We start from the raw sequence: 15,759 nt of genomic DNA, 5'->3' as shown, positions 1-15,759 counted from the left end.
GGGTTTGTACAACCTTTTGAGAGAGAAATTCAAGCAATTTTCAATGACTTACAAGCATTTCACACAACTGTTGCCAGCACTTTAAAGCTCCAAAATGATTCAATTTGAATGTTATTTTCAATGGAATGACCAAAATACACTGTGATGAACAAACACTTGTGTAAAATAAAAAATAAAATACATCAAATCACCATTATAACCTGTAGATGGCAACAGAGGAGCACTTGTTGGCTTATTAGACATTCATTTATACTTTTTTCTTTATATTTTGAAATTATAAAATAACAATTATAAAATCACTAGGCTCAAATCATCAAGAAATCAGATTTTGACAGATTTTTGTTTTTTTTTGTGTATGAAGTAAGAAAAATCACAAAGTGCTTTGAAAAACAAACTTTTCTTCAATTTGCGACTAAATCACACATAATCACTGAAGTTGTTGGTCAGTTCCATATAAGACTATAGAAGAATAATGGTACATTTAATAAGAGTACAATATATACCTTTTCTACATAAAAATTAGATTTTGCACGTTACTGTTGTTAATAAAATAGATATTGTTAGCGTCCCAACTCAAGCTTAGTTCTTTACTGTCAAATGTGTATAAACATGAAATAAACAAGAAAAGAACATATAATATTATTAGTAGCTGTACTTATTAATGCAAAACAATAGTACTTTTTTCATATCATATATATTTTTCTTCATATTCCTCTGAAATTAAAAGAATACTGCACATATTAAGTTAAGTCTAGGTATTGTCAAAGCATTTGTCAGTAATACAGTTAAAATGGGGAAAATATGTGAACGATTGCATTGCAGGCTGATTTAAGGTGTGCCCCTAAATTTTATGCTTGTGCTCCTAAAAAAATTTCAGTCAGGGTCTACAGTGCTCCTAGTAAAAATAGTTCGTCTGGAGCACTGATATTCATGTATGGTTTACAAGTTCCTAAGTAAGATCACATTGAAAATCCACAGTATTGCACGGTACTGAACAACTTCATTCAAAAAAATACCAAAATCTACCGTGGTACTACATCGGTACATTTAAATACCATGGTACTTGAGTTTCAGTATATTTTAAAGTACCATAGTTTTTCCATGTACCATGGAAATACCATATAAACATGGTACACCAATCTATTTAACCAAGAATACATTTGAAGATGTCAAATCATGGTATTATGTTAATATGGTATTGCCATGGGAGTACCATGATAGACTTTGGTAATTATTTTGCTAATATAGCACCATTAAATGATATCTGGTTGTTTTCATTATATTTCTTCTACAACATTTAGTTGTCACTGTCACGGTGCTCTTAAAATGAGATTAAACATTGGGCCAAATGAAATAGCCTGTCAGTCGCTGATGGCCAGCGGGTATTATGATGAATTTGCTATTAGTTAAACCCATTTAATTATACAAGTTGCTAATGCAAACTGTCCATCAGGCTGTTCATCAGTACAAAGGATCATTTTTTTTGTGGAAAAAATAGTGAAAAATGGAGATAAGGGAGATGGCTTTATTTAACACCAGGTGCATAGGGTGTTGCTTTGCTTGTAACTGTGACTTTAGACCAGTGTTTCTCAACCCTGGTCCTGGGCGCCCCCCAGCACTGCACATTTTGTGTGTCTCCCTAATCAAACACATCTGATTCAACTCATTAGCTCATTAAAAGAAACTCCAGGACCTGAAATGGGTGTGTCAGAAAAGGGAGACATACAAAATGTGCAGTGTTGGGGGGCGCTCAGGACCAGGGTTGAGAAACACTGCTTTAGACTGTATAGTAATTTGTTACATTTAGCACAACATTCTTGTAATAGTTAAATGACTGCTTAAAGACACCTAAACCTAACTCTTATGTTGACTAGAAAGCAGTGCAAAAACTGTCAAAAAAAACATGAAAATTATAGTAATTATGATTAGAATACATATATTATGAAGCAGATCAGTCCCTGTATTTGGTGATCGCTTTATGGCTTTAACATGTGGCTACATTTAATATAACCAAATGCAACCCTCTACGCACACCTTGGCGTGCGCCTTCACACTAGTTTACGGTACGTCAAATACAGGTGCGCTGCGTGCTACATACTGTGCATCCATTGAGTACATGACATGATCTATTGAGCGCATCCAAATAGTACAGATCGTTTGACGGAGAGTGAAACTCTCAAGCGCTCAGTCAGCGTGTTTATCGAGTGAAAATCTGTGTTGAACGCCTCTCACACACATACTGGCGTGTAAAATCTAAGAATTTATTAGCCAGTGGCTAATGTTAGACATTATTTAGTCGCCCAGAGTAAGATTTAGTCGCATATGCGAGTGATTTACTCGCAATGTAGAGGGTTGAAATGCATTGCATCTGGACTTAGATAATGGGTTTTTAAGTAACTGAAAAGTCTCAAGTCTACCAGCCAAAGGAGGACGTTGTTTTGTGAAGCATTTCATAATGTGAATGCATGTTTAACCACCCCAAATTGGAGCGATGTCTTACAAACTGAGCCAAGAAAAAAATTAACCCACCAACAAAATTGGCCGTGCATCCCTTGATTAACTTTGACAATTTATGGGAGACGAGGAAAGCCGTTTCAATTAGAGACATCTGTCCGGTCTCGCTCATCCCTTCAGTGTTTCAGCAGGCAGTGTCAGCCATTCAAGCCCATATGGTCATCTATAATTCACGAGACTCTACACCCAAAATAAACTGTTATTGGCAAACATTTACATATCAGAGAACGAGAAAAGGGGGAGATTGGGAAGATGGCTGTGTTTATTCCTGCTCGCCTGCTTTTCTGTGTACGCTGAGATTTTTGTATCTTTTCCAAATGATTCCTCATTAGTATATTTCGTCAATTATGGTTGGGAGGGAGGTATGTGCAGACAGTGAGCCTACTATGATTTGGCGCAGGCCATTTGACAGATGCATGCTGTTGAGCCCCTTTGCGTAGTCTGTTTGGACTGAGATTGCAGGAAATGCTTTGGCAGCAGGTTTGAGTAGGAGCGGATGAGTCACAGCATACCTATGGGTTTTATCCCAAAGCAGAAGACAATGACATCACAGAGAACTCAACAGAAAGAGAAACAGCGGAAGGTTGGTAATGGATGCACTCTTAACTTCAGCCAATCAAGCATTATATTATGATATTATGATAATTAAGCACTATTTAATGATAGAACTAGTGATTAGAACTAAAACTTGGTAACCATGAATGAATGCATATTTGTCATTTTAACTGAACTTAGGACTGGTGGTGGTGTTTAAGATATTGTTGGTCATAGGTAATAGTAATTATTATTAAAAGATACTAGGCCTACTACTACTACTACTATTATTATCTGCTGGGTTCATGAATATTAATCACGTTGTCAGCGTTCGCTCGAACTGATTTGCTGAAATCAAAACAGGGACGGTAATAGATGAGAATAGATAAGAGCTAAGAGCTGTTTGCGCATTGGCTCCGTCCACTGCCGAGAAACCGGCATATCTTTTGCTTGTTCTTAAAAGCTGAATAATTCTAAATGAACTCTGTTATTTTGACAGGAAAATACAACAAATAATATGGTTTACATGTAGCGCGTCGATTCAGCGTGGTATGCAAGACTCTCGTTCTCTCTCTTTGCATGTGTGAGAAACACAGCGCTATCAGTAAAGCGACGGCTAGTCGTGCGCCTTCACACTAGTTTACGGTACGTCAAATACAGGTGCGCTGCGTGCTACATACTGCGCATCCATTGAGTACATGACATGATCCATTGAGCGCATCCAAATAGTACAGATCGCTTGACGGAGAGCGAAACTCTCAAGCGCTCAGTCAGCATGTTTATCGAGTGAAAATCTGTGTTGAACGCCTCTCACACACATACTGGCGTGTAAAATCTAAGAATTTATTAGCCAGTGGCTAATGTTAGACATTATTTAGTCGCCCAGAGTAAGATTTAGTCGCATATGCGAGTGATTTACTCGCAATGTAGAGGGTTGAAATGCATTGCATCTGGACTTAGATAATGGGTTTTTAAGTAACTGAAAAGTCTCAAGTCTACCAGCCAAAGGAGGACGTTGTTTTGTGAAGCATTTCATAATGTGAATGCATGTTTAACCACCCCAAATTGGAGCGATGTCTTACAAACTGAGCCAAGAAAAAAATTAACCCACAAACAAAATTGGCCATGCATCCCTTGATTAACTTTGACAATTTATGGGAGACGAGGAAAGCCGTTTCAATTGGAGACATCTGTCCGGTCTCGCTCATCCCTTCAGTGTTTCAGCAGGCAGTGTCAGCCATTCAAGCCCATATGGTCATCTATAATTCACGAGACTCTACACCCAAAATAAACTGTTATTGGCAAACATTTACATATCAGAGAACGAGAAAAGGGGGAGATTGGGAAGATGGCTGTGTTTATTCCTGCTCGCCTGCTTTTCTGTGTACGCTGAGATTTTTGTATCTTTTCCAAATGATTCCTCATTAGTATATTTCGTCAATTATGGTTGGGAGGGAGGTATGTGCAGACAGTGAGCCTACTATGATTTGGCGCAGGCCATTTGACAGATGCATGCTGTTGAGCCCCTTTGCGTAGTCTGTTTGGACTGAGATTGCAGGAAATGCTTTGGCAGCAGGTTTGAATAGGAACGGATGAGTCACAGCATACCTTAGGGTCTGATCCTAAAGCAGAGGACAATGACATCACAGAGAACACAACAGAAAGAGAAACAGCGGAAGGTTGGTAATGGAATGTTAAGAGGACTTTGTTAAAGCAAACAAGATTGCAGCTCTGTACTTGCCTGAAATTGAAGTATTTTTACAGGAATTTATAAAAGTTATGAACATTCTCTGAAAAGATGAATCTCAGATTTTTAGAAGAAGAAAATAAAAAACAAAACTTAATTAAGGCGTCACTGGCATCACAATTCTGTTCCAACCATCATCATCATTATTATTTAATATTATTATTATTATTATTATTATTACTATTAATGTTTTCAATTAGCTTTTATTTATATATATTAATATTTTATTAGTATATATCTTCATTATTCTCATGAGTAAAAAAAAAAGTGTAGTTTTCCTATTAATACTTATAATATAAGTACTCCACAAAAGTTTGTCACGGTGCATTCTGGGATTGCCTAATCCACAAAGGATACATGCAGTGTTGCCTTCAATATTTGCCAATATGAGGTGGGATAGTTAAAGGCATAGTTCTCCCAAAAATAAAAGGTCTGTCATCATTTACTCACTTTCATGTCATTCTAACCCTGTGTGACTTTCAAAAAAGATATGAAACATGTGTTAGTGTCACAGTGAATAGGGGCCAATGTTGTTCGGATATAATTTTGTGTTCTTTTTTGTTGTCACTTTGTTTATTAACTCTACTTGTAGTGCAGATGAAATTTTCCTTTATGTTGTATGAACTGAATTCGGTTCTGTTACTGAGTAAAGCTCTCGCATGATGCAATTCATGTAGCGAACACCAACATCACGCAATCATCCCATGAAGAGGGATGAAACCCCCAAAGGATAACCAGCTCACATCGGCTCATTATCCAAACGTCACTCATTTTAACCAGTTAGTATCGATGCCTTTGTGGATCTGGGGTTAAAATATGCAAGGTAAGGCACCTGCTGAATAATAAATGTCCAGGTTGTTCATCTTCATTAGTCCAAACACAGGAGAGCATGTCTTGCTCTTTTAAGTGCTCTGCGTGCGTGGATCTGTGTGTCTGGATGAAGACGCCTTCTCATTTCTTCTCTCTGAGCTCCTCAAATTCTGACATTTATTCCCTTCACGTAGCGCTGCCAGAATCGTCAGGTTCCCTTGATGTCTTTGCGGAAAAAAAACCCTCCTCTGATGTGTTGACCAAAGCTGGAGTATTAGCATTCACATGAGCTGTGTAGTGTATTATGCTCTCGTTTCTGTTTGTTTGTTTATCGTCATCGATTAATGCTCTTAACCAAGAATAAACACTTAATCAGATTCATACTTAATTTACATTAAAAAGATTAGTGGATTTAGACATCACCAGTATTTAGAGGTTGCTGTTTCATAGCTCAGAGAACTCTCTTATGCTTTATTCAAGCATCGACTTTTTAATTTTGATGATAAGAAATGTTTGAATTGATATCGAAATTCCACTTTTGATTGCTAAAGAACAGCTTTTGTGAGATTTCTAAGAAAATAAACATTCAAGAAATAAAAAAGGCCAGCAAAAGTCTCCATTTAATATTATTACTGTCTATGAGAAACAGATTGAGATGCTAAAGAGTTATGTTTCTATCCTTTATCTAGTTATATAAACTAATAGGATCACTTCCTTACAAAATGGTGCGAATGGAACAGATGGAAATTAATTTCTTTAATAAGAATCCTTGCGTATGTGGCTAAAAAAGATCCTTTTTATTGCCGTTGGTGCAAATTAACCTTCCGAAATGAGTCCCTTTCAGATTAGGATGACACTTGTCCTAACACCAAGCTCTCAAAGCTCAAGCGTTCACATAAACACTTCTGCTGCTTTCTAAAACCTCTCAGGTAGACTTCATGAGCAAAGCGTCTTATCCCAGAGCGGATGAAAATGGATTAAACTGGATTAGAGTGTTTGCTCTCACGCCACGAGGTGTGTGCGACAGCACTCGGCCCATTTGACACAGGAACCTCTTTTCTGCCGAGCAGGGATTTAATAGGCTGTTTAGGTGTATAATGCACTGGGGCCAGCTGACAACACACTGAGGTTATATATAAGAGCAGTGGCGAGGACACGGGCTTAAGAGCACTGATTACAAGACTGCTGACATTTTTAGGGTGCTGTACTTTTAAGCACACAAAAGAACCGAGTTGTTCTCTTTGTGATTCATTTACTTTAGGATGAGGTGCAAAATAAGAGATTTTTAATGTTACCACTACACCTGAAATCCATTGTCTGAGATTTTAGCCTAACACTGCTTGTTGTGCTTTGTTGTTGTTGTTGTTGTTGTTCAGTGATTGCATCAGCATGATTAGGCCGATAACAGATGCAATGGCCTTAGAAAGTATTTGGAAACTGTGATGAACTTAAAAATGAATGAATGTCATGGCACTAAAGTATCTTGGTGACCTTGAAAGTCATTAATACATTTATGTTGGTTCTGTTCTGTTTACCCTGGGGGGTTATCGCTGCTCTCCCTGCTCCCATGCTAGGCTGCATGGATGCGCAGGGAGTTCCTGCCCAGAACGGAACCATACCACCAATCCAAACTGTATGCTAATTGTCAATCATCTTTGACGACAGTGGTACTGACAGAAATGGCTTTTTTGCTAAAAAAGTGCAGAATTTGTTTGCAGATGCTTCTTCTATATAATTACATTTCTTTATGCCATCCAATCAATTTCAGGTGGCCATTGTAATTTTATAACTTTTCTAAGCATAGAAAAGTAACTCTCAATATTTAGAAAAGTAATAGCACACCTATCCTCATTTAACTGCATGACGTGAGGAATCACTGAGTCATGCCTGTGGTGCAAACGGTGCAGAATTAAGATCCCTACTCATCATCATGTCACTGTAACGCCTCTCATACGTGTCTAAACAGGTGATCATCCAGACATCGGGATAGTTTTGCAGGCTGACTCAGAACTACTGTACCCATGCATCACGGCGCTCGTCTGCAGTCTGGTCATTCTCTCCCAATTAGAGCTTTGTGTCTGGCCCCTCACTGCGGAGAAGAACCCTGCCGAGCGCTTGCTGTTATGACAACTGACTCAGTGGCGTCTAATTAGCCCCGTCTCTTTCTCTCGCTCTCTTTCCACATCCCTCCATTTCCCTCTTTTCTGCTTCCCTCGCGCACGTTCCCTTTCGGGGAGCAGAGAGGTCAGCCGACAGACCAAAGCGCCGGCGAGAGACAGCTGAGATGTTTGTGAGGCGAGCGAGAGAGAAGGAGCAAATAAAAAGTCTGAAGTTAAAAAAATATAAGTTGGCGAATTTTGAGCAGACAGAATAAGAAACGCAGCAGGTTTGGACAGGAAGGAGGGGCTGTCTGAGAGTAAACAACCTTCACGACCAGCTTACAGCTCCAGACACGGACCTGCTTCTCCTCGGAAACGAAAAAACGGAAAGACCGAGAGATATCAGGAGGGATTCCGCGGAGCTGCCTGCCATCAGAGAACATCCGCTGGCTTGGAGTCGACATGCCTCAATGGTGCATTTGCATTCTCCATGTGATCAAAGCAGAACATCATACGGGTTTGCGGAGCTAGTGTCAGACCTTTCCTTTACCCCTCCTCTCTTTCCATTTCCACCCTCTTCCCCTTTTCCAGAAGTGTCGTCGTAATTGCCAAGACATGCAGCTTCACCTTTCAAGGGTGGAAAGACGCAGTGCCTGAGCTAAACATTAGCAGGTCAAGTGTTTATAGCGAAGACAAGATGAAGATTGGCGGTGCTGGAGTAATTGCATAAATTGCATCACTGGTCAACTGTACATCCACTTCATTGGATGGGAAAATGGTCTGATTCTTATTGTCAATTCCCCCAGAGTGCAATGCTGAACTTGGGGCACCCAAGACTTGAGTTGCTTAGAAACAGGAACTTTTTTTTAAAATTGTTCCCCATCACTATAGATGTTTTTTAAAATGATTGTAATTGTCTTCCTTATGCAGGAAGTTACGCTGAGGTTGCAGGTCTTTTCAAAAAGCACATATTTCATCAGTACCATTGGTAAATCACACTAAATGTGTTGTCTTTTATTAAAGGAGATTGCTGGCATAGTTCTCATACTCATTAGATGCTGGTATTTGTTTTTGAACTCAAATGTGCCTGAAGTATTGACCCTGGTGAAAAAAAGAAAATTGAATCGGCAAATTAGTAGAAATGCATGTAGAGTTTGACCGTTATTTTCTGTCTGAAAGTGATTGTTTCACACACATTACTCCTGCTTGGGTAAATGACATTGTGCAGTACAGTACAGTTGTGTTTCCTGGGCAGCTCATGCATGTGTAGCTCCCCTTTAAAGTGTATGTGTAACTTTAGACCGGCTCTTCTGTGAATATTTGACCCCACAGACGATCACACTCGTGTCCGGCTGCAACTGCTGGAGGGAGACCCCCACTCTGACTACATAAACGCCAACTACATAGATGTGAGTATGACTCGTTATATGTTTATATTTATGTCATGTTAATATGATATTTATTAATTCTTTATTATAATATATATATTAATTCATTTTCATCGTTCTTTATCAGTTTATTCAAATTATTATTCAAATGATAATTAATTACTTGTATTAAATCAGCTCAAAAGGGAAATATTTATGACTAATTATAACTGGTTATGATTAATAATAAATATTTAGATTAGATCTTCGAATTAACTGTAGCAGAATCAATATAGTTTGAAGTGTTGTGGTGGGCAGGGTCGATCATTTAGCCAGAGAACACCAGCACCTGCCTTTAGGATGCCCTCGTGGTTGTAGGAACATCCATCGACGTAGGCAGTGGGCATGCCTTGGCAGACATTCTCGTCAAAATACCTGTGGCAGGTAAGTGGCGGTGGTTAGGGCCTTTCTGCTTCTACGATCTCAGTCGGTGTGTCATCGGAGTAGCTTTGGCAGGCTGCCAGGCCGTTTCCCAGCGCCGACTTTTGATTTTGAGCATATCGTGCTTCTACATTGCGCCCCTGGAGGGCCATGAGCCATGTGGCTATGCGTGCGTTTGTGACCACACCGTCACGGATGCGCTGGCTGTTGAGGAATGTGACAGGCTGGTGACAAGTTTCTATGATCACTTTCTGTGCTCCGATGTAGTTGGAGAATCTCTGGATGGCCCATACAGTACAGAGCAGGGCTTTCTCACAGTCTGAGTATTTGCACTCTGGGGGAAGAAGAGTCTTGCTGGCATATGCGACCACTCTTTTGTCCTGGTCATGCCGTTGGTATAAACCAGCGCTGAGGCAGTGGCTGGAGAATCCAGCGTCCAAGTAGAACTCCTTCTGTGGATCTGGGTAAGCCAGACATGGAGCAATGCACAGATGTTGTTTCAGCTCATTCATGGCATTTTGCTGTTCGTCTGTCCAGGCGAAGGGGCAGTCCTTTTTCAGAAGGGCAGTGAGAGGGCGTGCAATGTCCGAATAGTTCTCAATGAACTGCCTTGAATAGTTGCACACGCCTAGAAAACTTCGGAGTTCTGAGACATTGGCAGGTGGTTTAATGTTCTGAATGGCCTGGATGCGGCTGGTTTGTGGCTCAATACCTCGTGGTCCGATGAGTATGCCCACGTAATTGACCTTGGTTTTGCACCATTGTCCTTTGTGGAGGGCAATCTTGGCACCGGCGGCGGTCAGTTGGTGCAGGACGTGGTCAATTTCTTTCAGGTGATCGGTCACCGTCGTGTGTTTCATCAGAAGGTCGTCAACATAGATTAAGTTCCCTCTTACCCTGGCATCCGGGCATGCTTTGTTGAGGAAGATGTTAAATTCGGCTGGTGAGTTGGCATAGCCGAATGGGCACCTGGTGAAGGTGTACTGCCGATTGCAAAAGGTGAAAGCCAGCTTGTGTTGGTCATCTGGATGCACTGGTATAGTCCAAAATCCTGAGGCCACATCAAAAAGTAAAGTCTGTGACCAGGACTGTAATTTATATGCAAATGTCAAAAGCTAAAAGGGTCTCTTAAGCCATAAAACCCCAAAGATCATGCATGATTCTACGCAGACGCTACATACTTTTATTCAGCAAGGACGCATTAAATTAATCAAGTGACAGTAAATACATTTGTAATGTTACAAAAACTTCTGCTTCAAATAAATGCTGTTCTTTTGAACTTTTTATTCAGCAAAAAAATTACCACTAAATTAATAATGAGTACAAATACTTTCAACATTGATAATAATAAAAAAAAAAATTCTTGAGCAGAAAATCAGTATATTAGAATGATTTCTGAAGGATCATGTGAGTGGCAGAGTCTTAACTTTGATAAAGAATATCTCTTTGGTTTTGAGACTTTAGTCTTTGCAACTTCAGGGATCTTATCTATGCACAATTAGCTTGTAACACTCCAAAGAGAAAGGAAAACTTGAAATCGCATCATATGACCCCTTTAAAGTATAATAATATTTCACAATTTTACAGTTTGTATCACATTTTTGATCAAATAAATGTAGTCTTAATGAGCACAAGTGACTTCTTTTAAAAGACATTAAAAAATATTACCGACCCTACATTTTTGAACTGTAGCATATATTCATATATATTCAGATTTCAATATTTTCCTCATTTCTAGCTAAACTAAACATACAACAAGCTTTGCATATACTGATAAAGAAGTAGGTTTGAACATAGCATTTATGACCTTTAAAGTCTTGTGTATTATGTAACCACCTTAAAATGTCAGAACAACTTCACTCTTTGCTGTCAAAGAAGGGCTTAATAGATTAATGCAACATTTATGTGCTACGCTCCTGAGAGCCTCGCTTACAACGAATGAAGGATACAAGGGATTTCTGCACTTAAAGCGCTCTTCTGAGTTTCTGCAAATTACTCGAGCAAATGCTCCATGTCCACAGCAAGCGACAGCTCGATTGAAAGTGCTTCCCTGACTGCTCCAAATCCACTAACTTGATCTAAACACCTTAATGACACAGTCAATATGATTGTGATCATTGCAAAATGGGAAGTAAACACGTGTGGATATGCTTCAGCGCGAGGCGTCTCGCCCCGAGGCAGCTATAATCAGGCTACCCAATCTCATTCCCGATAATAAAACAATTACCAGCTCCATCGTACCACAGACCCGGTCGTAAACTGCAGCGACGCTTTAAAGCCTGACATGAGCAAGGCTACATTGGTCGCCAATTTGTTTCACAGTGGTTAAAATGCTAATGAACCCAAGGAGTCAGAAAGGTGAAATTACGATGTCTCATTGAGTGCTGAATTAGATTCAAGCAAAGTTTACTTTAAGCAAGTTCATTGTTGCACGCGGTTTGTGCAGGTATAAAAATTAGTTTCATTTGAATAATTTTCATCTTCCTTTTTCATTCTGTTTCCCAGGGCTACCACAGACCAAGGCACTACATAGCCACACAAGGTAATTAACAAAACACATAACAAAGGCACAGCATATGCAAAACCAAGACAAGTCTTCTGACATGAACACAATCTACAGATCTGTCGCTATATCCAATATAACAAGTATGATTAATGAGAATATCTAAACTTAATGTTGGCTTTTGAATGCTAATTAAAAGTAGTGACAGTACCAGTGTACAGTAGATTGTCTGGTTTCCAGCATGCATCTGTGTGATATGCTGAGTCACAGTGCATGCAGCTTTATGGCCTAGCGAATTCATTTTGCACTTCATAGGCTTCTGATTTATAAATGAGGTTGTTGGGGGTTTTTTTTAGCTTTATTGGTTGTATTTAGTGTAAAATGTTTGTAAATTAAGTTGAATGTCACCCTAATTGAGATCCAATTTGTTTTTATGCAAAGTAAGCATTGCTAAATATCAGCATAGCTCTGCTAGAAATGATTCAGTTTGTTTTTAATATTCACACACGGTTTACTCTTTACAAGAACCAGCTCACACCATAAAGTGAACAGTTTAAAGGATTAGTTCACCCCAAAAAGAACATTAGCTGAAAATGTACTCACCCATAGGCCATTCAAGATGTAGATGAGTTTGTTTCTTCATCAGAACAGTATAATCTCCAATTACTTGTGGAGTATTGTGATGTTTTATCGGCTGTTTGGACTCTCATTCTGACGGCACCCATTCACTGCAGAGGATCCATTGATGAGCAAGTAATGCTACATTTCTCCAAATCTGTTCCGATGAAGAAACAAACTCTAAACTCCAAAATCTACATCTTGGATGACCTGTCATTTTTTAAAATTGAATAAAAATATTAAACAAAATAAGAAATATATTGCAATAATATTATTAGAGCGGAATTTTAAAAAAATAGTAATTAATAAAAATAAATTGTAAAATTACAATACTAAGTACTTTAGATTAGTTAACCTGCATTGGTTAACCATCTTCACAAGAAAGACAGACCTATGATATTTGCTTGCATACTAGCATGCACTAATGTGGACATTCATGCTGGTCTGGATGCTCTTTCCCTCAGGGACTGTCTGTGAATCCATAAGGAAACGTTGCATCTTATTTCTAGTTGTTTTGTGAGTATTGCATGATCTTCTAAATTTGTCCCTCCTCCTCTCCTGTAGGCCCCATGCAGGAAACCGTGAGGGATTTCTGGAGGATGATTTGGCAAGAGAATTCTGCCAGTATCGTCATGGTAACCAACCTGGTGGAAGTGGGCAGGGTAGGGTTCTTGTAATTTTCTCTTTCCTTAATAAATATCACAAGATTAAGAATGTTATTTACGAAGCGCTCCTCCAATTGCTACACATTTAATTACGGTCTCGTGGTTAAACTGAGTGTATATATAAATCTGTGAGGTGGGTGCTCATGCAATGATTTTGGAAGTAACATCTAGCAAGAAATCCATGCAAACATGCAATATGTTTCTGTATCTCAAGGAATAGATCATAGCAAGCAACATCAAGGTCATGGGCTCCATTCCCGTATACAACTTGGATGCACCTACTACATAAAGGTTCTTTATTGGCATCAATGGTTCCATGAAAAACCTTTAACATCCATGGACCCTTTCCATTCCACAAAAGGCTCTTTATAATAGAAAAAGGTTCTTTATATACAAGGGAAACTTTAAGCGAGTGAGTCAAGCATTTTGGAGGACATCCTAAAATCGAGCACAATTAGGTGCACAAGTCCTTCACAACATCCCCAACGAGAGCCGTTTGATGTCACGTTGAGTGTAATTGAGCGGTGTTCAATGATTGGCTCCAGTGAACTCGGACCACAGGGGTCGTTCATTCAGAGATAACATCCTGTCAGACAGGTGGCCAATTACACCTCTCTGTTTTCAAAATGTCATCAGGGACTTGTTTAATAATACTGTTTCTGCAAATGCCAATTTGACTTAGACCTTGCTGTAAAACAGAGTAATACCCAGACAAATTAAGATGCAGGTGTTGTGTAATAATGTGTACGTGTGGATTCCTATGTGTCCATTAAGGTGAAATGCGTCCGGTATTGGCCTGATGAGACCGAGGTGTACGGAGACATCAAAGTGACGCTGATTGAAACGGAGCCTCTTGCAGAATATGTGATCAGGACTTTTACTGTTCAGAAGGTAAAAACCCATCCTCCATCTACACTCATATGAAATATTTCAAGTTTCTCAGTGGTTTCACTTTCATTGCTCAGGTTTCCTCAGTTTCCTCATATCAGTTTACATACAAATGGTTCTAAAATGGAATAAAAAAAAAAAATTTCCATACATGTAATGTACCTAATATTTAATTTAATATGTAATATACAATTATTAGTATTTATAGAAAAGGAAAAATAGAATGTGTGTGTGTGTGTATACTGAAATAGTAAAATAACAATCGAAAAATGCTATTTTGTTTCTCAAGTACATTAAAAAATAATCTTTTCAGCACTCTCTGCATGCATCTCTTCATCTAGTCTCATGTTCATCCATACCATATGAACCATCAGCTTGTGTTTAAGCCCATAATGCATCTCTCACTCAATCAATCAGTTTTATTGTTCTTATCATACAGGAACAGCTTGACGTCAGATCTGCATAAATAAAAAAATAAAAAATAAAAAATAAAAAAACATAACCACAATGTTCTAACAAACAAACTTTACGAGATCTTAACATAAGCCAACAGACAATATTTTGCAATGAAAGTGAATCGCAGAGAAAGCTCTTAGGAGCAGGTAGAGTTTTGTTGTTGAGTGTTGTAATCCAAACAGAACAGATGTAGGGAAGCTTTGATAGTGGGAGAAATTAGTGTTTGGGAGTCGTTTTTGAGGGGGAGAGCGCGGTCTGGAACAGCATGTCATCAGCAACTTTCTTAAATCACTCAATCCATCTGTCTCACGAGGCTGCTGCCTTTCAAACGCTTCCTCGACTTTGAAAGAGAGTTGTTAGGGTACATCCTCCTCTCGGCGCATAGTTGTGCTTCATAATGAGTGGGAGCAGAAAATGACTAGAGATGTTTTCTGGTTCCTCTTAGACAGCAATGAGATCAAATGGATATCAAACAGGGACTTTTGCTTAAGTCTTCTGATTCTCAGATGTTTCTCCAGAGAAAAGGCCCTCGAAATCTTGTCTTGTCAAGAGTTTGCTAAAATCTTAAATGAAAATATGTCTAATGAAACCATGTCTGGGTCACATGTCTAGTTATTAAGTGATTTAATCAAGGATTTATGTGCATTTTTATATTTTATTTTTATAGATTATAAAAGTATATGTATATATAGAACCATTAAGGATTTTTTGTTTGTTTTGCATCGTCATTTTTTGAAAATTAAGAACATTTTCCCCAAAATTCTCATTTTCTTAAAAGTGAAATCTATCTATCTATCTATCTATTTACATGTTCCTCTTAGAGAGATATGTGACTCAACACAGTCACACATACTATAGTATTCTGGATTTCAAGAGTTTCATGGTCAAATGGTTTAATTACAGTCATTCAAGAAGATGATCAATTATGAAAGGTGATATTAATATTCAACGTTAGATGGATTAGCTAACTAACCATACTTGAGTGGCCTTATGTGTGTCTAGTTATGGATTTCATTCCCAAGTGTTGGATATCAGAGAGTCTTCTGTTTTTTTTTTTTCTCCAGCTTTTGTTAGCTCTCGTCATCTTTAGCAGCTCAGTTACACACACACACATACA

At 38.7% G+C, this 15,759-nt stretch overlaps 1 pseudogene; it reads left to right on the top strand.

The window, feature by feature from the left end:
- LOC107726134 (receptor-type tyrosine-protein phosphatase T-like) overlaps positions 1–15,759 on the top strand; it is an 81,958-nt pseudogene that overhangs the window by 42,737 nt on the left and 23,462 nt on the right.

Source organism: Sinocyclocheilus rhinocerous, unplaced genomic scaffold (genome assembly GCF_001515625.1).
Source record: "Sinocyclocheilus rhinocerous isolate Xijiao unplaced genomic scaffold, SAMN03320098_v1.1 scaffold1477, whole genome shotgun sequence".
Classification (NCBI taxonomy): Eukaryota; Metazoa; Chordata; class Actinopteri; order Cypriniformes; family Cyprinidae; genus Sinocyclocheilus; species Sinocyclocheilus rhinocerous.
Note: the sequence above shows the minus strand (reverse complement) of the source record. Positions and strands in the feature narration are given on the sequence as shown.